Genomic DNA, 22,200 nt, shown 5'->3' with positions numbered 1-22,200 from the left:
GTAAAAGTTCCTTTTTATACAAATATTTGATTCTCCTTGGTCTGGTCAAAAGCCAGTTGCTGTAGGGGTTTAAGGCCACCAGATCCAGCTTGGTCATGCTCTTCATGGATGTCCCCAGTATCACACTTCATGCCTGTGCCGAGGCTGAAGGCTGAGACCAGGCTAAAACCTCCCTGCTGCCCTTCTGCCTCTTTTGCATCTCACTGCTGTGCTCCTGCTACCGCTGCACTGTTCTCTCATACTTGAACTTCTCTATCTGAGATAACCAAAGGTATAGAAACCTTCTGGTGTCTCTGCTAAAACCTCCCACATGGCCCGAGGCAACGGCCAGGGATGGTGGAGCAGAGCCCAGCTGAGCTTAGCTGAGCCAGGCTGGGGCTGGGCAGTGCAGCAGCTGGCTGCAGCTGGATCCACGCTGTGCAGCCCTCACCGCCGAGCTTGGGACATGCTTGTTTTCACCCCTGTCCTCACCCCTCTGTTCAGGAAAGTCCACACACTCCTCCCCTCCCTCTCTGCTTATGACGGTTCATTTGTATTTTGCTACCTGCAGCAGGCTCCTGCTCTTCCAGAAACCTTCTCCCCTCTATTTGCTGCCCCCTCCATTCATGTTTAACAACAGCACTGCCCTATGACCCCAGGAAGATTTCACAACTCCCTCTCCTTTGGGCACAAATACTCTGTATCAAATCCCTCCTTACTTCTCACATGGCTCCATTTCCGTGTGGCCAAGCAGTGAATCAGCCACCACTGCCCCCATCTCTGCACCCCATCACTGCCCCCATCTCTGCACCCCCTCTTCCATGGGTGCCCTGGCCCAAGTGTCCCCTCCTTGACCCCAACACCCACTCCGTGCTCCGAAGAGCAGTGGGGATTTCCAAAGCCTCTCTCACCTCCCATCCGAAGCAAACCCTTTCTGCAAGCCCTTATGTCCAGCCACTGACTGGAGGGGACAGGCACAAATGTCCCAAACCCACACTGCCAGTGCCACCTCTCCCAGGACAAGTGGCTTCCCCTGGGGAACACTGGTATGGGATCTTCAGTCACTCACCATCTCCTCCAGAAAGGATACTGTGTGAGGAGTTAATATTCCAGCCGCTTTCCAGTGGTGCTTCCCTTCGTGCCACCTGGTGGACAAAGAGGACATTTTCCAACCTTTTATTTCACGGAAGATGGAGCACCTGGGCAAATTGATTTTTCTTTGAGGAATTTGGTTGAGCATCACCCAATTAAGATTTTGTGTGATGAGAAACACAATCCTGCGACATCCCGGGGTAAGCCCCAAACCACCCCAGCAGTAGCCAAACATCTATTTCTTACCCGTGCTAATGTTAATGCATAATAATTTGTTTTAGTTGTAATTACAGCTGTTCAGTAAAACTCAATTCCTACAATGACCTTGACAAGCAAATAACTTTTCTTCTTCCTGTACTGCTGACGAATTCATGCTTTTATTTAGGCTTGAGCAACAACTTTCTGATTTTTTAATAAATGTGCAGCTTGAATCCCTCCTGTGGCCAGTCCCAGGCAGGCTGCAAGGGACGGAAGCACTGGTAAAAAGCCCATGGAAATAGAAAAATTAAGTAAATAACCGTGAATATTCCTGGCAAGTGTTTCTTTTTTTCAATTTATGAAGACAAACATTGCAGAGGAGACTTGGTTCCGAGAGATATTTTTGTTTGAGGATTAGAAGTAAATCCCTGAATTGAGGTGCTTAATGAAATGAACCAAAATGGCTTTTGCTCTCAAATCCCTGCAAGAAGTGTCCAAACTGAGCTGCGAAATAGCTTCAAATCATGATTAAATAGGGAGAAAACTGCAACGTGCTCAGAGCACATTTCAGAATAGCACAAGATGCTGATAGATGGGAAAGAAATTAATTGCTCAGAGTTTTCTCCCACTATTAACAGTTCAACACCCCTCTGCTTTAATCCTCTGAGAGAAACCCTGCCTTTAGTGAGGTCCACGGAAATTTTAGCAGTGATTTGACTTGGGCCAGGATTTTGTCCTAAATCTTTTCATAAACTCAACAAAATGACGATACAAAAATATACATCATGGACAAAAATCCTGTCTGGCAGCTGTTGGTAGCTAATGCCGGGGATAACATGGGGCAGTGTGAAGCCACACTACAGAAACGAAGAATTCCTTTGTGTACATAGCCTGAAACCTTTGCAGGCAGAGTGAAGCTGAAATTTGGCTATAACCCTCTAACTGATACCCAGATTGCTGCAAAACGACTACCACAAAATCCCTCTGCCTACAATTAGCTTGGACTGTGATTTTACATCTCACTTGGAAGACGGTGTCTCCATAACATCCCACGGAATCTTTCAGGGCAGTAATATGTCTTCCCCAGGATATTCAACTCAGCCACCCAAAGCCCTGGCTTTGTTTTTCTGAAACAAAGGCAAAAATGAGCACAAATTTAAAATATTTTGGCTTCGGATTGAGAAAAATTTTATGTTTTACTTGGAAAAGAAATTAATTGTTTTTATTTTCTTCAGTGCAAAATCCATATAACTTATATTATCCAGAAACAGAAATATTTTCATTTTCTAAAGAAACAACCTCCTTTCTTCTCAAAGATTCAATTTTCACCAACTCAGAAAAGCTTGCCTTGACTGAGATTAGACAAAATATTTTAGTCTATCTCAGATTTTTAAAAACTGTCTGCAGCAATTTAAAAAAAAAAACCTGGCCAATCAAAAATAATAAAAAGACAAAACATGAGAATATTTCAGCTAAAAAATGAAGAAGAAACAAAGACTGTCGGCTTTCCTCACCCTCATTAATTTATTTTTACCCCACTGGAAATTTTTTTGGTAAAATGTTTGCTCCAAGAGCTGTCAGAAGACTCAACTCCGAGGCGGGAGCTGCTCTGGGGGGAGGCAGGGGGTGCCTGGCAGCTCCCCTGGCCCTGGTGTGCATGACTGCAGCAGTGACAGTGCCTGTGCTGGGGACAAAAGCCACTCTCATCCTTGGACATTCTCAGCCTGGTGTGCCAGCCCAGAGGCAGCGCTGCCTGGGGAGTCAGGGATGGATGGGACACAGGCAGTGAGCTGGGATGGGATGCAGGAGGTACTGGAGGGAGAGGGTCAGGAATCACAGGGGACATTTTTGGTGTGGGAGAGCACAAGCGGCTTAAGCCGGCTTTATCAGCGTGTTATAAACCAGCAATCAGCAGGGTTGAGATTTGGCAATCAGTCAATACTGGCTCAAAAACAACCTGGAGAAAAAAGGTACTTGGGATCCACTTAAGGTGACCTTTGGAAGGAAGAAAAACAAGTTTAAAAGAAAACAAATGTTTCACAGCGGTGTTTCAAACTAGCTCCGTTTAACTGAGGGTGTGTAAGGACATTTATTCCTCCGTGTGCGGGAACTCTTTTGTGCTCAGAACCTGTGGTGACACAACACGCTTGTGGTCCTGGCCGGGGTAGATGCCCCACCTACCTACCCAGGGCACTTTCAGCTTCTGTGAGCTCCCTGATGCCTCCAGCCTGGCACAGCAGCACTGGGCAAAACTGCTCCAGCCTTCCTTGGGACAACCCAGGAGCACACACTGACAAAGAGGCGGCTGTGGCTCTCCCCTGTTTATTGTCTCCCCAAATGAATGTAGCAGCTGCAGAGAGCCTGTAACACAAGTTGAAATCCCAAACAAGTTTAGTCCCTCAGTTTGAGATCAGCTTGCCAGCTGATGGGAATGCCACAATCACATGCGGCCATGGCAAAGGGGGGCAGTGGCTGATTTTCACCACCCTGAATCCTGGGACTGAATTCCCCCCAAACCCCAAATCCCTCTTGGCTCCTCACCAGCACATATCAATTTCTTTCCCCCAAACTGACCTGCTAGCAAAACCTCCACAGTCTGAAACCAACTGCCTTTCAAATGCCGGATATGAAGCCCTGCCTCTGCCCAGACTTCCTAAAAACCTAACAAGGAATATGAAGAACACTTGAAGGAGCTGAAATGGCCGGGCCATGGATGGCGTGTAGCAGCCCCACTGAGATATCTGGTTTCTGTTATGTGTTTCTTTTCCTTGCATTATCTGTATTAGAACTTATAAAATGGATGATTTGTATCAGCTGTCCTGCTTTGTTGTTATTGCCATGTTCTGCTAAAATGATAACGAAGCGCTTGTTCCAAATCTTCCCCTCCCACAAAATATCCCAGCTATGTGAAATGAAAGATGCCATTTTATTACAGGGCTGTGTAAGAGGCAAAATGAAGGGTCTCTGAGAAGCATGACTCCAGGGAAGTGGAGAAAAAAATTGGTGGAGATGACGGTCACAGGAAATGCAAAAAACAAAAGCTGTTATGAGCTTTGAAATTATTATAATGTCATTTTGCAACCATAGTCAGGAACTTCATACCTTCCCTCCATTGCATCATAACCCAGGACACTTGGATTTGATAGGACAATTCCCAACTTCCATACAGTATTTCACATTAAAACATTTTTGGGAAACACATTATTTGCTCTATGGATATGGAAGCACATAATAAATCTGAATTTCCAGGTGCTGGGAAAAATTAAACCATGAATGTATCTAATTTCATGAGGTCATTGAGGGTGAGATATTTTTGATCTGCTCACTTTCATGGGTGTTCCTGATCCTTCCTTGGTGAGCCTTGGCCGAGATACAAGCATGGCCAAGTGACTGCCATTGTGCATTGCTAAACAGTAACTTCCTCGTTTATGAATTGTGAATTCTTTTCTGCACCATCTGGTGATGAGGTTTTTCAGGAGAAAGACAGCAGAGCCTGCATTTGTGTGTCTGTGAGATGAAAAACCTCTTGAGATCAACAACCACTGCAGCAGCTCCTGTGGGAATACGTTGTCACGGATCATGTCCTGATTCCAATGAAAACTGCAGCCAAATCATAAATTTATATGTGACTTCACTCTGGCTCCTCCAGCAACTTCTGTGGTGTCCTCCTCTTCAGTGGCAGTTTCCATCAAAATCTTTGAGGTAGTTTTATTCCTTCCTCACTTTATTTCTTCTTTCCACCACTTACGTTTTGACGTTGGTACAAGCAAATATAATCTGGGTTTTACAGACTACAAAAGGGAGGCAGAGCTGAAGTGATTTATTGTTAAAGGAACTGAGGTCAGATCCAGACCTACTGCTCATGAGAAGCTGTTAATTCTGTTATTTTGCCCAAAACACTGAGCCAGACCCCTCTTAGCTCTGGTAGTCCTGCTCCAGGACTGCTTTTGGAACGCACTTATCTTTGAAATGCAAATACCGTGACATTTCAGATGAAATCTCATTGAGCAAGTCTACTTTTCAGAGGAAATATTAAGGAACTTAACAACTTAACACTTCAAGAGTGATAAAAACTTATTTGTCTTTTAAACAGAAAAGGGCTGAAAGCCAAATTCTGTAATTGAGAATACTTCCTTAAATATAGAACACTGAATGAGCAGCAAAAGGGTCAATTCATATTTTTATGAAAACAAGCAAAAGCGAATGTTCTGTTCATATTATCGATGCCTGAAGCGTGGGCATCCCATGTCATTCCTGTCTTCAGAGGCAATGTGAACTGCCACATAACTGAGAGAAAAGATGGAATGTCTGGGTGAAAAGAATATACAGAAATTAATTTCAAGACTACAAAAGTAATATTTTTATCATCAGATAAATGACCTAGGTCAGATCTTACAGTGAGTCTACACCAAATTGCATTGGTGGGAGAGAGGGACTTAGTGAATATTATTTTAAGTAGTCTGGCTAAAGAATATCCCCTCACATGTCTTAGCTATGGATTATTAATTATTATTTAAAAATTCAGTAAAGCTTTTTTTCTCCATCTTTAGTTCTCAGCAAAAACGTACCTTATTATAGAACTATTTTTCCCCTCCTGCAAACAGAAGGCAATATATTTTCCAGTTTAATCAGACATTTTCATTTGCATCTAGCTTCCTCTTGAGCATTACTGACTTCAAAGGATTAAAATTCCTAATTCCAGTCCAACAAGAAATTTTTTATTTTCCAGATGATCAGAATAAGGACAAAAACTTTCTCTTTTTGCCCCCTACCCCTCCTTTTCTGCATATTTTAGAAAAGTCTTGCCTTGTAGATAATTTCGAAACACTCATCACAATCTTGTTAGTAGAGCCAAGTGCTAAATGCCCCAATAGACTAAAAATCCAATAAAGGACATGGTTTGTAACTCTTAATTTTTGCAGCCATTGGATAAAGCCAATACATCTGTTTATGGTGATTCTTTCTTTGCTGACAACATCAATTTATCCTGTAAATGCCAATGTTCCTAAGCAGCTGTAATTGTGCCCCTCTCCACCTCATTTCAGGAGAGTTGAACCCAAATCTTCCGTTAAAGAAAACTGGGAATTGTTCCTTTGCAGCCATGCTGCTGCCTACCTGCTGAACTGCTGGTCCAAAATGTCCTGGTTTTTCTTGCTAGGCAGAGGAACATGTCAAGGAGTTGGTGGAATTTGAAATGAAAACTGCTTGCATTTCAGCTGGGAATTTATCTGCAAATTTGTCTTTGGCTGTTGATGGACTTCTAGGATTACAAAGACAGAGGCAGAGAGGAGAAACCCTCCTTAATCCTCAATGTAAAGCACAGGTGGAAACTATCCAATAAAATGGGGGTTGGGGGGCATGGGTTGGAAAACTCTGTTTCATCAAATTGTGATTGCTTTTGCATGAACTTTGCACTTAAAGGAAAAAACTATGCTGGGGAGCTTTTTCAAATGCAGGATGCAGTTTCCTGCCAAGGCCAGAAGAAGCAAGGATTGGCATTCCTTCTCTACTGCAGCCCATCCAAGCCACTCACCAGCCTCATTTCCTAGAGATAAGGGGACTTAGGTTTCAGAATTTCATTCTGTCCTTATTTTTCCTTTGGAAAGAGACAACCAAAATTGGCATCACTTTGGGCTGAAACCAAAGGCAAAGCCTTGATTTCCATGAAGAAACATAATTCCTTTGCAGCCGTTCCAGTTTGGAGAGGTGCATGGAAAAACAGGGATTAAACTTTTATGCCAGATCATATGGTTCAAAATAAGGAAGGTTTCGTTCTACCCTTTGCTCTTCCCAGAAAGAATGCCTCCCAGCAAAGTACCCTGTGTTGGAATTTTAGATCAAAACAGTTGCTGTGCATTCAAAGCCTGCATGCTTGCAAACAGAAAGGAGGCCAAAGGAGAAAACTCATTAAGACACAAGTCAGAGCTGGGAGGGAGTGGAATAAAAGCTACTGCGTGAAAATCCATCCCAGAAGATGAGAGTCAAAGGTGAAGGAGAACTTTCTGCAACAGAGCTCATGCATTGACTTGGTCCTCCAACAGTTTTATCTTTACAAAAAACCAGGGCTGCCCTGCAGAGAAGCTGTCCCGTACCCAAAAGTCTGGTAACCCCTTCACACCACCCAGGACCTGAGTTTTGAAGTGTGCAGACTCCTGCACCTCTCAGGAGAGGTGCAGGAGAGGTGCAGGAGAGGCAGTTTTGGAGAGCAGCAGAAATAAATTGCCTGCTTCAATGCAACAACAGGGAGCGAGGGAAGCAATGGCTATTACCTCAGGTCAGGCTGGCTGGCTCCTGGCGTTCCTGCACTTCATAGGGAAAAAGTAGCACCAGATAATTTATTGGCTCTTCCAGGTCACAACAGGAAAGGAGAGGCAGTGCTGGTCCTGCATGGGCAAAGGTTGCTGCTGAGCTCATTGACTTTAGACTGGTTCAGATCTCCTACTTGCTCCTGAGGAAAAGTGTTTTTGTGAGGCATTTTTCTCTTTGGAGCTTAAAGGGAGAAAAATTTTTATATAAAATTGTAACACTCTATGTGACCATCACTCCACATCCAGAGCCTCTGCTGAATCCTTTGCTGTTGCTATTTGAATGTCCGTGTTTCTCTTCTGAGCTTCTTTTTGGAGCTGCTGTAGGATGAAATGGGGCAAGAGCAAACTTGCTCTTGTGAGGAGAAAATCCTGCCAAAATATTTGAATAGAACGAGATGGACATTTCATAGTGCTCTGAACTCCATTTCAGGTGTGCTACACACATTTTATATGAAGATGTAATAATTTGCAAGGCATTGCATGCATGGCAGCTGTCCAGTTAGGAAAATGAAAAATAACAATGAAGAAATAACTTGGAAACTGTGGGTATGATGGGCCCATAGATGTCTGGCAAACACTTGTCCCCAGTGCCCAAACTTCCCAGAGAGGTGCTTATATCCAGTTGCCAACTCTTGGCCACTCTCAACAAGTTTGTTCCCCGGAGCCCTTTTGAGCCCTTTTCTGTTATTTTTTTAAAGACTACTTCTCGTATCATCATTGCCATAGATTTGTTTTCTTTTTTTTCTCCTGCCTATCTTTATTGTGGCCATCAAACCTCCTACTGGCAGAAGGCTTTCCCTAGATGTCATGCAACAGCTCTTCTGCCCCTCCAAATGCCACCATACCTTCCTGGACAACCCATAAAACTCATTCTTAAATACAGCATAAATTAAGAAACCAACAAGGGATACTACCTCAGGAAAGGACAAGTAACAATAATGTTCAGAGACCTGTTGGGAGGAGCATTATCTACAACCTATTTATATTGAAAAAAAATTTTGACTGCTGCAAACCATTCCACACCTTCCTCTTGTTTTGGCAGTAGAATTTTGGCCACATCCAGTTTTCCAGCAGTATTTCCATTCCCCATCACCACTATGCATGCACGGTAGTGAGTGAACTTTTAAAAGACAAAAATCCCTCAGCACTTACCAAAGAAAAGACGTTTAACAAATGTTTGATGTCCAATGAAGTGGGGACAGCAGCAGTGCAGGCATGTCCCAGCCCAACCTGCCTTTCCAGGAATGCAGGTTTCCTGCAAAATTGCCCTCCCCACCTCAGGGCAACACCTCCAGCACCTCTGCTCCTGCCCTGCTCAGTGGTTATTGTGTGCACAGATGAATGGCACAGCCCCATGCACGGGGATGTTATTGCTGGATAAAGCTAATAAAACATTTGAGTCACTGAGAGAAAGCTTTCCCATCCCACTACACGCCTGATCCTCAGGGTTACCCGCCTTTGCCTCCTCACCTTTGCATTGTATGGTGTTATTCTAACCTCTTTCATCTTTGGCTTTTGGCAGTCTTTTCTGCTTTAAATATATAGTTATCTTAAGTTGAGCAAGATGTTTCAGGCTACAATAACTGGCTGATGTTTTAAATTGAAACCTCCTAATATGCGTTCAATTTACATGTACTAAGGCTCTCATTCAATCTGAAATACCAACCAAGTATAAAATAATAGTGACACTTGACATTTTCACAGGGATTTACAACTTCAAAGGGCTCTACAATATAAACGAACTCTCTCTGTACTTATGAGGTGGGTAAGCAAATACTATTAAGATGGAGAATGAATGAGGAAGGGCTGCAGAGCTTGCCCAAGGCCAGACAAGGAGCTGGTGTCAGGGCTGGGGTCCTGGCTTGCTCTCCTGGACCCAAACAGCCGTTGGCTCTAAAAGCTGCATAACCAACATGGACGAGTCATGCAGGTCTACATCCCAAGCAGATGTATGAGAAATTTAGACACTGGAATTGAATGCAGTCATCCAATCAAACACACCCACTCTTTCTGTCCAGGCTTGGGATCACCTTGAACATGATGGTACTGTGGTTCCTTATTTCTGAGGTACCCTTTCACCACGGGTGGGATGATGGTCATGGGGCAGTTCCTGCTTGTGCGAATCTGCGGGCAAATGATAAAGCTGGTAGAAAGTCTGTGCACTGACTGCCTTTAGTAAGAGCCTGTTCATCCATTTGTGAAAGAGTTTTCAGCTTATTTTCTCATTTGCCAGCATGGGCCGGGTCCCTCTCTTGTGACACTGCTCTGTCTTGGGGGAGGAGGTGCCTTTCAAGCAGCGCCTGTGCCAGTAGCCCGAATTAGAAACCTGCACTCTGCTTGATGGATGCAGCTATTGTTAACACAAACAGGCGGGTGGATGTTTCATTAATCACAGCCCATAAACCATTTTGACTAACTGAAAAAATATTTCCTCTGTCTTATTCATGCCATAGTTCCTCTGAGCCTTTTAGCCCATTTGTATGGACTAGAGAATGAGTTGCTACCCGTTATACAGCATGTCCTGCCCTTCCCTTGCTTTGTAAACACGAGCAGCTCCATTCCATGATGTGTTTTGATGAGCTGCCAAGAGCCAGCTAATGTACTGTTTGCTGACAAGTATATGTTACTAATCCAAAAGCACTGAGCTTGTGGGTTGGGACTTTTTTTTTTAAAGAAATATAAAAACTAAATTAAACAAGGGTGTGGATATTCCTGAAATGTAGCTACTGTTCCTTCCATGATGCAGTTGCAAATGTGCAGCTCCTCCAATTTCAGGGAATTATTTAGGGCATTCTACTACTTTAGCACATTTATCTTCCTGCAGAAATCACACAAGCTTTACTGGATGTCCTCTTCTGATGATCATTTCCCTCAATGAATTGGAATTTAAAAACAAATACAGGGGATAAAGCTGTGGCAGCTCTTCCTTGTACACATCGTGCTCCTTCATGCCGCTCCCTAGGACCAGGTGGTGACAACAGGGTGGTGGCAGCTGCTGAGAACCTCCAAGCACAGCATCCATGTGACCCAGCAGGGATTTCACACATCACCCAATGGGTTTCTTTCGGTGTGTTTTTGACAAGACTCCACCTTATAGAGTTCCATGATGTTTTGGGATATACTCAGAAGACCAGCATAGACCCCCAAAGTCTTTGCCACCTGGACAAACCCTATTGCAGGGAGCAGCCCATTAACTGGTTAAAGAGGGGCTTGTAGCTCCAACCAAAGCAAGGACCATTCCCATCCCATCTCCAGAAATGGCTTGTGGGAGGGAGTTTTGTGGAAGAGGAGGAGAAAGAGAAGGGGGAGGACATGCTTTGAAAGTCTTCCCAAGCCAGGCACGTTGGGGGTGGGTGTCTCTAACCAGCCACCAGCACACGGGGCTGAGCGCTTGCTGCACCAACAGGTTTGTGCACTGGGACCTCCCACAATGCAGAGCAGAGTGTGCCCCCAGGGCAGATCAATGTTAAGCCTGATGTAAAAAGATGACAACTAAATATGAGCCGTGTAGGCAGAAAACACAGGGGCTTTCATTTCCATGTGCAGGGCACCATTTGCCTTCCAAACTCAACTGACAGCTTTTGAGGCCGTTCTTTCAGGTGACATGGTAATAAAGCTCCTATTTACACTGGCTGTTGACTATCTTAGGTGGAATTATGTACTGAAATAAGTAAATAGCTTCCTATTCAATGTGATCCATATACAGCTTTGGGCCACAGTACAATGCAAAGCTCCTGTATAGACAAGACCCCTGTTTGTTGTGTGCTTTTCTAGGTCACTTAGCACTTTGCTCCAAAAACGTGCTTTTTAGGAGCTAGACTCCTGGTGTGCATGGTCTTTCCCTTGTGCAGAGTAATTCACCCTTAAAAACTAGCAAAGCTATGATTACTTTTTAATTTGCATTGTAAACACATTACAGATGAGCTGAGCAAACCAGGACAACTCAGGATGCCTTTTTACATACCTGAATATGAGGCTTGTGTGGTTTATTTTGTTAGTAACCATTTATCTCATGAGTTTTGGGACTGCTGAAAAAAGTATTGGAAAAAGGGTCTCGAGATAATTGCATTTCAGATGGTGCAATTGCTGAACCTTACATGTGTACATAGCTTTTTCATAGCTCTGGTTTGTGTCAGTCAAACTGGTAGAGGGGGACAGAGCCCATTTCTTTTTTTAGGACAGTATTTTTCTGGGGTCTTGGAAGCCATTTTTGGCACATTTAATTCAGTTGAAAATGTGTAATTAAAAATTCCTTAGAAACTCAACACAGCAAACTCCAAGAGCAATTGTCAACAACATGAAAAAAAAAAAGTTTAATTTTTTTTCTTAAAAGGCTCAGAGTTCTCAAAATTTAATGTATTTTTTAAATAAATACCCCACTGTGATGGTGCTCAAGGATTTCTGAACTGCTCTCAAATTGCAAGGAAGAAATCAGGAAAAATAAAGAAACATGAGGTGAAGTGAATTGATGGCCATTGTGGATATTTCAAGGTACACAACATGCTTATGAGCATTTCATCCTCTGGTTTTATCGCTTGGAAAGATGTTTCAGTCCAATTCCTGCTGACTTTTCTGTTGGATGAAGCCATCTTTCTCTTTTGATTCTCAAGGGATTGTGGAAAGACAGTGTCCTACCTCAGCTGGCAAATTATCCAGGGTATTTTGAGTCCATTGAGTAGAATCCTGGTTGGTCATTGTTTTGAGAAGCTAAAAGAGATGCAATGTTGTGGTTTTCCATATACATGGACAAGCTTTTGTACTCTAGGCCAGAAGAATTTACTTTCCATCATTGATAGACACTTTCACTTCCATCTCTGCTGACTTCTTTCTCTAGTATTTCTCTAGCAGATGCTAAAATCACTGCTTTGCAAAAATCACTGTCCAGTGAACAAGCCAGGTATTGATGCCACTTTTTGAGGCTTTTTGAGAGACCCAAGGTGCCACTGCAGGTTCATAGCTGAGGGGCACAGCAAGCAGAGGAATCCAGGTCTTCAAGGGCTCTTCCAGGATTGTGTCCTACTATCACTGCTGCAAGAATCTTCCCCATCTCAGAAATTTGTGTTTCTCTGCAAGGAAGATCATACCTACATGCCAGACACATCATGAGTGCACAAACATCTCTGCTGGAAGGCAATAAACGTTATCTTGTGTTGCTGGAGAGTAAAAGAGAAGTAAGGAAAGGTGTAGCAGCTCTCCAGAGTGCAAAGTGACCTACAGCCCCTCAGTGGGAAGCATGAAGTTATGTAGCTCATTAAACCTTAAAAAAGCAAGGAGAGAAGCTGCTTCCAATTATCAGGATGAAAATTAATGAAATAAAAACTACAGACAGGCTGCAGAATTATGCAATAAAAAGGGCTTTGCTGGCATTAACAAGGCGATGTGTAATATTTGTGTGGTTCTAGCTCAGCCTTGGCTTGAACACATGGTGATTCTGCACATAAAATGTATCCAAATTAATGAATTAAAAATCCTTGATAATCCCATACAATTTTCTGTTCATAGTAAAGTATTATTACTTGGGAAATCTCCTCAAAAAAGGAAAATTAGGTTGTGATCTGTTGTCTGAGAAAAAAACCTCTTTGTTAGTATAAAAGAGTCATGTGCTAGGATGACTGGCCAGAGTAATGGAAAAGCCCAGCTGCTGTCTTCTTATAGGGAATGAAGGTCCAGTATAGCAAGAACTGTGTAAGATGGGGTCCAGAGGAGACCTACACTTTGGGGCACATGGGACCCAAGCAAAGAGAGGGTGGAAGTGAACATGCATGAGAAAAACTGCCATTAAGTGCAGGAACAGTCTTATTAAAAGACTTCACATCATCCCACAAAGAATATCTTCCACGAGGTTAGCTCTGCCTTAGGATCCAAAGAGTGTTGCCATACTAGTCCACATCTAAAATCCATCCAGGGCATTCAACCAGAGTTAATAGTCTTCAGCCCTTAGATGCAAAATTCAATGAGCTTGATGCAGAAAATGCTGCTTTTTCCTTGAAAAAGCCTTGGCCACTCCTTCTTTTTGCTGTCCTTCTCCCAGCTTGTATGAAAGAACACAATTGCCTTTCTAGGCAGCTGCATGAAAATGTGTTCCTCTGCTTTGCCAACTCCATAAATGTAACCTTTCTTTCTGTTGTAGTCATGTCTGTCTGCAGTGGGATAGATGTATGACCCAAAAAGTGTTCACCAAGGGCTGAGGAGCCCATAGGCCTGGCCAGCAAGGTACAGTGAAAGTAATATATCTGAAAATGTGTTAGTGAGATTGCTGTGCCCCTAAATGTAGATTCAGAACCTCCAGCGAGGGGAAAATGTTGCAAGCTAAACATTAATACTATTGAAAAAAAAGGGAAATCATTTGCTCAGACATAAGTTAGTTTCTACAAGACACATTTATCATGGCATGGAATGTTTTAATGAGAAGAGGAGGTCCCACAACCATAGGATACATTTTGCATCACAATGTTTGACATATAAATAACATTTGGGTGAAATTTTCAACCCTGCGACATTTAGCACTTAGCTGGGGATTTGGAAGGAATTTAAGGAGAGGGATGTGTAAATTGGTTTTTCAGTGAAATCCTGACTGCTCTGAAGTCTGACGTCAGGTTTACACACAGGAGCTGTGGTGGGATGTTGCTGCGGGGCAGGGGAGGGCTGAGACCTGAGCCTGAAAGGCTCACAGAAGTGATGTTTGTGGAGAGCGGCTCTCCTTCTCTGCCTCCTTCATGCAAAGCCCTTTCTAAGCCCGCTTCAGAGGATAAGAGAGATGACAGGACTATAATTTCTGAAATATTGTTTCTCTTTCACCCCCTGCTACCACAAAGTCCTGTATTTCACATACTTCTAAACTGTCCGAATTATTATCAATTCTTGGTATAGGAATCTACTGCAGGATCCCTGAGTGAAGCTGATACATCAGTCCCAGTTAAAGCTGATAATCAGACTGGGTGGTGAGGTCAGAGAGAGTTGGCATCAAGTGATTCAAAAAGGGCAAACAGTAGGATTTTTCCTACTTCCTATGGCTATTAGCAGTGAACTTAACATCGTCTAAGAAAATATCAAGTCATGAGCTGGGTACTTACCTGAGAATATTTTATTTCTAGCCTGCGCTTCTGCCAGGAACAACTTCTTTTTTTCTTGTTACCTTGTTCTTGAAAGATGACAACAGCAATCCCCAAAACTCTTCCTCCTGGTCTGGTGAAAAGCATCTGTATAGGAAGTGGTGGGGGAAAATAGAAAGAATTATAATTGTATTATGTTGTTCTGATTGGCCATTCACTGAGAAATTATAAACATAACAGAAGGTCAAGGGATTTGAATTTGGATTTTAACAATGCAGATTTTAACAGTTGTGACAATGGGTGTTTTGTAGACATATGAGCTATGGATTTATGGTCTTGCACTGTTTTTCACACCAAGCACAGCTACAGAGGGGGATACTGAGCACTGGCATTGGGGAGAGCCTTTGGCTGGGAACGATGGTTGAGTATTTCAGATCAGAAACCACATTTTCAAGATCTGAGCCTCCCTTCCCACCTCCTTTTCCGCAAGTATGGCAGAAGCAGTGTGCTGATTTCCACAGGTATGGCCACCTCTGCCTGAAGGTCCCAGAAGAGTTCCTGCCCTTCCTCTCCCAGATCAGTGCTGGGGTCTCTGTTCCAGTTATCTGCTGACTTTGCTGGTGTGACGTCCTCAGCACCCAATGAGGACATGGTCTTTTGTTCAAAGAAAAATATCCTTGATTGCATCACCCCAAGAGAAATCGTACTCGATGGGATGCTGCTTCTGGCAGAGCCTGTGGGATAAGCAGCAGAGTGCTGATCCTCCTTCTGCTCTCAGTAGTTTTCCCCAGCTGTCTTTCGCAGAGGAACCCTTCCCACCCCTCCAGTGCCCATAAAGAGAAAATAGTGTCAGAAAGAAAGCTGGGAATTGCAAGTGTTTGGGTATTTAGTGGCCAAAAACTGAGGGGAGAGATGGAAAAAACCTGGGACATTTCTGGGACAAGTTTTTAAACCATGTGCCTGCCACACTGGCTCTGAAGAATATGAACTATTATTTGGGTGTGTAACATAAGCATTTTTCTCTAGGAAGCTCAAGAAGCCTGCAGTGGTTATTTGAAGTTTCTAAACCCATGGTGAAAAGGAAAGCATGTTTATACAGCTTATTTCATTAATTATGCTTTTTAAGAAACCTAGTGCTGTATCAGGTTGGGAAATGGGCATGCAGCATCCCCCCCAAAGTATTTTAGTCTCAACCACAGAAGTTTTCTGAGTTATCTTTCATGTAAAATTTGCTTATTTGTGTAATGCTAAGAAGAAAAAAAATATATTTCAACTAATAAGAAGAAAAACAAGAAATCTGGTGACAAAGAGGGTACAAAGACTACTTCAGGGGTTTTTTTTACACTCCCTAGAACTAAGTCCTGGGTATTTTATCCAGGTTTTTCCTTCCTCTTTACATTTTGCCATGACATTTCAAAGCCAGCAGTTGAAGAATTGCTGCAGATAAAAACATGAACATTTTATTCAAGAGCAATATCCTCAACAGCACAGTATTTGATGGAAAATTGCAGTATTCAGTTTTGATGTATATAAATTAAAGGAAGGAGAAGCAAAGTGTCCTCTTGCCTGTGTTGATTGAATAATTTTTAGCAGTTTGGGGCACAAAAAGGAATACTGATGTTTGATCTTGAATTTGTTGTGGATTTCCACAAAAAAAGGTTATGTTTAAACAGTGTAAATGTCTCATCTTTCTAGGAAAAGCTGTTTTCACCTAATTCATAACATATTTGTAGTTCTTATGTTGGTAATGAACTGCACTGATTTTGCTGTGTAAGTAATAAATTCACTGACTAAGTTTTGCAAAAATAGCAGCTTGGCCAAATTTGCAAGATCTTGGGAAAGTCATGAAAACCATCAATCTTGGCATTCAAAAGTTTACAAAGCACAACTTTGTTTTACACAAGTGCTGTTGTAATAACTTATAAATTTCATTTAGCATTTCTTTTACTTAATAAGTATATAATTCATACAGAACAGAAATTAAGTTGTACAACACTTGGTTTCAATTTTGCGGTTCCTATTAGGGGATTTTAATGTTCTCTTATTATTGCTGCAGAGCTTTTTCTCTGCTATTGGGCCTTATCATCCATGTGTTGGCCAGCTTAGATGAAAAGCCACATTGCATGTGCTAAACCTTCATACTAATGCCACCGAATGAATCAATTCCTACTCTCTGACTTCTGAACCTACCCTAAGGTGAAGGAAACACGATCCACTGAGGATCATCTTGCAATTAAAACAATTCTCTATGAATCAGCATGACAATGCAGGTGCTAAGCAAGCATCTGTTCAATTAAGTTGGTTTAGCAGTTTTGGGGCAAGTCTATTTTGCTTTTTTTTCACATCATTAAGCTTACCTTAATGCTAGGAGCAAACAATAGCTCATTAGCGGATTAGGTGTAATTACCAACAGCAGTCATTATTCCTGAAGCTTAATGGGCCAATTTGCTGCTGTAATAGTACCCCAGTATTGTGGTGCTCCGGCAGAAAAGCCAGTGGTGCTGGAATGAGCCATTGCCTTGAAGGCCCTGGAAATGGCTGAGTAATCCCAGCCCTTCTCAGGACAGCCTCACATGGGATGGATGGAGACCTGCTGCCAGCTGGGGGGTCACATCACATCCCAGGCTTGCATTCAAGCTGAAGTGCATCCACTTGATACCGGGTTTGCTGTCCATAGAAGTTCCCAAGAGGAAAGGGGGGAATTCTATCAGCTGTGTTGGGACTGCCCCACCTGGATTCTTCTTTTGTTGCTAATGTATTTATAGAAACATTTTTAATTGTCTTTTACTGCAGTAGCCAGATTAAGTTTTTGTTGCGCTTTGGCCTTTCTAATTTTTTCCCTGCATAACTTCATGATGTCCTTGTAGTCCTCCTGAGTTGCCTTCCCCTTCTTCCCAAGGTCATAAACTCTTCTTTTTTCTTTCACTGAATTCCACCTCTCTGTTCAGCCAGGCTGGTATTCTTCCCTGCTGGCTCATCTTTTGGCACATGGGAACGACCAGAATGAAGACAAAACCTTGTTTCTGAGCTGCAAATCTGGTACTGTAGGAATAAGGATGAACGACTCAGCTTAATCTTCAGATTTCTCAGGAAGCTTGGGCTGCCTGGGGGACTCAACATCTCCATACTCTGTGCAGTCCCCAGGCAGAGGTTGAGCAGAGAAATCAGGGACCCGAGTGCAGAGGACTGAGGGACCATTAGTGAAGTCCAAGTGTGCATAATTGTAGTCCTGTTTGCAAGCAGAGCCAAATGATAATGGCAGCTATGTTTTTATATTTAGCATTATATTTTCAGTCAGTCTTTTCTACCTAGAGTGCCATATTGTTTTTCTGCTTTCAGGAAGGGGATTAAGAAAGAAAAAAAAAAAAAAGACATAATGCTATAGTGGAGTTAAGTGCCACTTCTTCAGGCTCCTGTCAAATCTTGTAATTTGAAATAATTACCAGTGTCAGGTTTGGGGAAGGAGTTTGATGTAAATTGCCTCAACCTGCACTCATCTTGTGAGAAAAGAAAACCAGTATGTTACAGGGTAAAGGACTGAATAGGCATCACCACAAAAATCACTGTTTAAACAGCCTCACTTTAATAAACATGACTGTATTTTACCTCCATTTTTCTTCATGTCATTCAGACCTGGGCAAATCCTGCTCATGCTGTGACCAATGGTGATTTCTCATTTATTTTAATAGCCCAGCCTACAGACTCCTGCTTAGCAGGAGTCTGGTGGGTTGCTGAGCATTGTGTTCATTACTATATATGATCCATTAAAAAGCAGGGAAAAGCTAACCAGACTTATTTGTACCTCCATGCAGGGGAAAGACCAACCACCTTCTGCAAGCATCCTCAGAAGAGGTTTGAGGGGCCCTGTCTGGGTTATGTCCAACTCTGCAGTCCAGCCTCAGTGTCCTGACAAGCCCCAGCAGTGATAACCATGTTTTCTCTGTATTACAAGTGAGGATGGTGGCAGTTTTGTGAGGGAAATTTTTCCCTTTGGTCTGAGGTCTGTAGTTATTGTGGAGCAAGAGGACATGCCCAGGCTGGAGAGGGAAATGAGCCATTCTGACTTTGGTCTGCTGTCATCTCCCATCCAGTTACTTTCTTGCATCTGCAACTCATCTAAATTTTTAATTTAAATTTTTTTTTTGATGGGGAAAAGAATGTCATTCTCAGAAGCATTTGTATACTTTTAGTGAATAGAATCCAAAACCTAAACCCCATAAAAAACTTGAAAATAATCAGCTCACTCTTTTGGATCACATCTCAGAAAGCAGTGGCTTTTATTTCTTTCCATTTTGTGAGCATAAAAAAACACACCTCGTTTTTTCCCTCTTTGCAATTTTTTTTGAGTTATGGGAGCAGTTTCTGTCTATGAATTGAAATAAATCACCACCATAAAAATCACAGCATATTGCTTTCTTCACGTCTTGGAAAATGACCTCCAGATCCCTCACTGTCATGCATTGCCATGACAGGAGACCAAGTAGCTGCTTTTGAGATAGGAATTTTGTGTAAATATATCCAAAAATTGCTGTCCTGTTGTCATCCCTAAGTCCTGGGAGACACCAGGGAGCATTAGTGGTCCCAAGAGTTTCCGCCCTCAGTGTGCTGTGTGGGGATGGCTGATCCTGGTCCATCCCCAGCTGAGCACCACTGTCCCTGCACCCAGGGATGCTGGTGCCTCACAGCTGATGCCAACCACAGCAGCCTCAGTGTGACCTGACTTACGGAAACGACATCTGCATTGGGCATTGCTTTCAATCCTGGCAGTAACAGATCCAACAGGATGCCTGAGCCATGCACTGGCTGAAATGAGAGCCAAAACACTGCTGGACATCCACAGCTAGTGAGTTGGATTTCAAGGGGAGACCGCCTGGGACAAGCTCAGGGTGTGTGTCTGAAGGTGAGTCAGAGAAGCCCCGCAGTCACTGCAGCAGGTCTTAACCTGCAGGTGGTAAATGACGTCACCAGTCACATGTGGAGAAATGTTACTGATTCCATGAAACCTGTTGCTCTGAGAGGCTCCTAGATTTCAGCATACCTTTGTGATGAGGTAGAAATGGTGGCCAGTCAGAGTCATGAGCTAGACGTGCTTTCACCAGCAGCTCTCACAATTATCTTCTACTCTGTTGCCAGTACTCAATTCCCATCTCAACTCTAAACATTAATGACTACTGCAGAGTCTGTGCAAAAAAAGAGTCCTTGAAGTGACTTGAAGTCATAGAAATTACAGAGACACACGAAGAATATTCAGATGTTTTTACTCTGGGAGGCACAATCCTTTTTTTAGAGTGTTGGTGGCATTGGTGAGAGCCTGTGATCATAACAGCGCCCATCTCAATATTCCTGGGCTCTCTCTGGTTATCTCTGCTCTTGCCAAAATGTCTTGCCGGGTCAGCAAGTTGGAGACATAGAAAGGGAAGGAAAGAATTACTGCCATTTCTTTGAAATGAATTGGGTTCCTGTGTGTGGGTGTGAGTGCCAGGTTTGCCAAGGATCTGAGAAGGACCTGGCACTTGTGCTCAAATCTGTGATCCCTCCAAGGTCTGCTGCACTACAGCCAATCCCCGAATGCTCTGGACAACCTACACAAAGGATGTCCATGATATCCTGCTTCCTGGCAGGAGCAGTGGTGTATGGAACGGAGAGAAAGTCACACAGCATGGGGCTGCTCTAAAGTCTTGTGGAATTTAATAGGCAGTAAAACCAGGTTTGACAGAATACATATTCACAGATTATTTGATTCTGTCATATTGCAATTACTGTGAGTTGTATTACAGCAACATTGAGGGGCTCAGCTGAAATCCTGCTGTTTGTGCATTGCCTAAATATAACAGGAAAAGTTGGTTTTACTCTACAGTTGGTAACTTAAACTGAAAAAAGCTACAGTGGGAATCTGAGGCTCAGAGCAATTGACCCAAACTAATAGGAAATTAATAGGAAATCTTGGGAACCCAAGCCAGACCTATGCAGTTCCTGTTTATCATTATGCTGCTCTTCAGCTGAACTTCCTCACAGCTGTGAACAGACAGCTCTGGCCTTCTGTACAATGCTATAGAACTATTCAAAGAACAGGAAAGAAGCGAGGTTTCCCATTTACTGTTCCATTTTTTTCCTAAAACGTAGGAAGTCTGGTTGTCCATATTGTTTAAAAATATTATTTATTAATATTTGATTTGCCAAATGATAATAACCACAAGCTAATAACCACATATGAAGAAAGATAAAATTAATACAGGAAAGTTAACATTGAGCTCAGTTTAGAAGTTCTGTACTGACATGACTCTAATCAAGCCCCAAGATCTAGCAGATGATGCTGCATTCCCATCTGTTTATCCTGTGATAGCTCTTCACCATAAGCCTGCCCCTAGAGTTTACCAAATCACACAACACTTTGGTGGTGTTCCGTGGGTTACTCATCTAAATATTCCCTTGTTACAACTCATCTTGGGCAACAGATAATGTGATACACTCATAATACACTGCTAAAGCATAAAGGCAGTCAAAATAGCATTCATCTGTATCAAGTGTGACTGGTGAGAACAGGAATCCTGCCAAGCAGTTGCCCATTGTGAGGTTAAGGAGCTCTACAGGGGCTAATCCTGTTGTCATCTGAATTAACTTTCAAATAGGGTAAAACCCCTAAGCGGTTGCATAATAAGAGGCTTAAGGTCTCGAGCTGGGGAGCAATGTGTGTATCTTGTGCATGCCTGTGTAGCAGTAGCACCTTGAATGTCATTTTGCTGTTAAGAGGATTGTTTTCCTGGGTGAGCGGGGTGATGCTCTTCAGCTTGCTCCAGCCAAATCTGAGAGTGTGTGTGCGTGCTGAGAGACTACAATGGCAATTAAGGATGCCGGAAACACTGGCCAGTGATAGATACCTCAAGGAATGATCTTGACAAGGCAGTGGTTGATGCTTCTCCTCTGGAAGCTGGTGCTTCCCAAAGAAAACCTTGACAGAGGTCTACCTGCATTGAACTCTTTACAGGCTGGAGCTGCCTGATAGCATTTGGCATGCTCAGCAGGATATTTCAGGTATGTTGTCAAACAAAATAAACATTCAGCACATGCAGTTATTCACCTGGCTCTTTTAAAGCTCCAGTGGGCCTGTCCAGCAGAAGGGATGAGCAGTTGGGTACCAGGTTGCTCAGGTATCTTACAACGAGCTGCTCATGTCCATGTGGCTCACACCCATGGTGTTGTGGTTACAGTTTTTTTGAGATATTTTCCCATAAATATTTAATTTATGCAACCATTTAATATATGCAAATAAAACAAGTAAAAAGAACACCAAGGCTCACAAGGGAGGAAGACACTTTCCTCTTCTAAACTCACTTTGTAACACAGCACTTGTAAAAGCTTGAAGCTGGGCAGATCAGTCTTGTTAAATGTTTGCTGCTTGAAGTCTGGACTTTTTTTTCAAGATATAAACCAGAGAAATGGTTTGGAATTCAGTACCAAAGATGGATGTTCACTGGGGTAAGATGGCATCATGTTCATTAATGTGCTTTTGTGTTGGGATCTGTTTGGTTGTCACTGTCAATGGGAATCTTCTCCTTGAGTCCTACGAGCGT

This window comes from Corvus cornix, chromosome 13, assembly GCF_000738735.6.
Source record: "Corvus cornix cornix isolate S_Up_H32 chromosome 13, ASM73873v5, whole genome shotgun sequence".
NCBI classification, from domain to species: domain Eukaryota; kingdom Metazoa; phylum Chordata; class Aves; order Passeriformes; family Corvidae; genus Corvus; species Corvus cornix.
The sequence above is the reverse complement of the archived record's forward strand: the minus strand, read 5'-3'. Positions refer to the sequence as shown.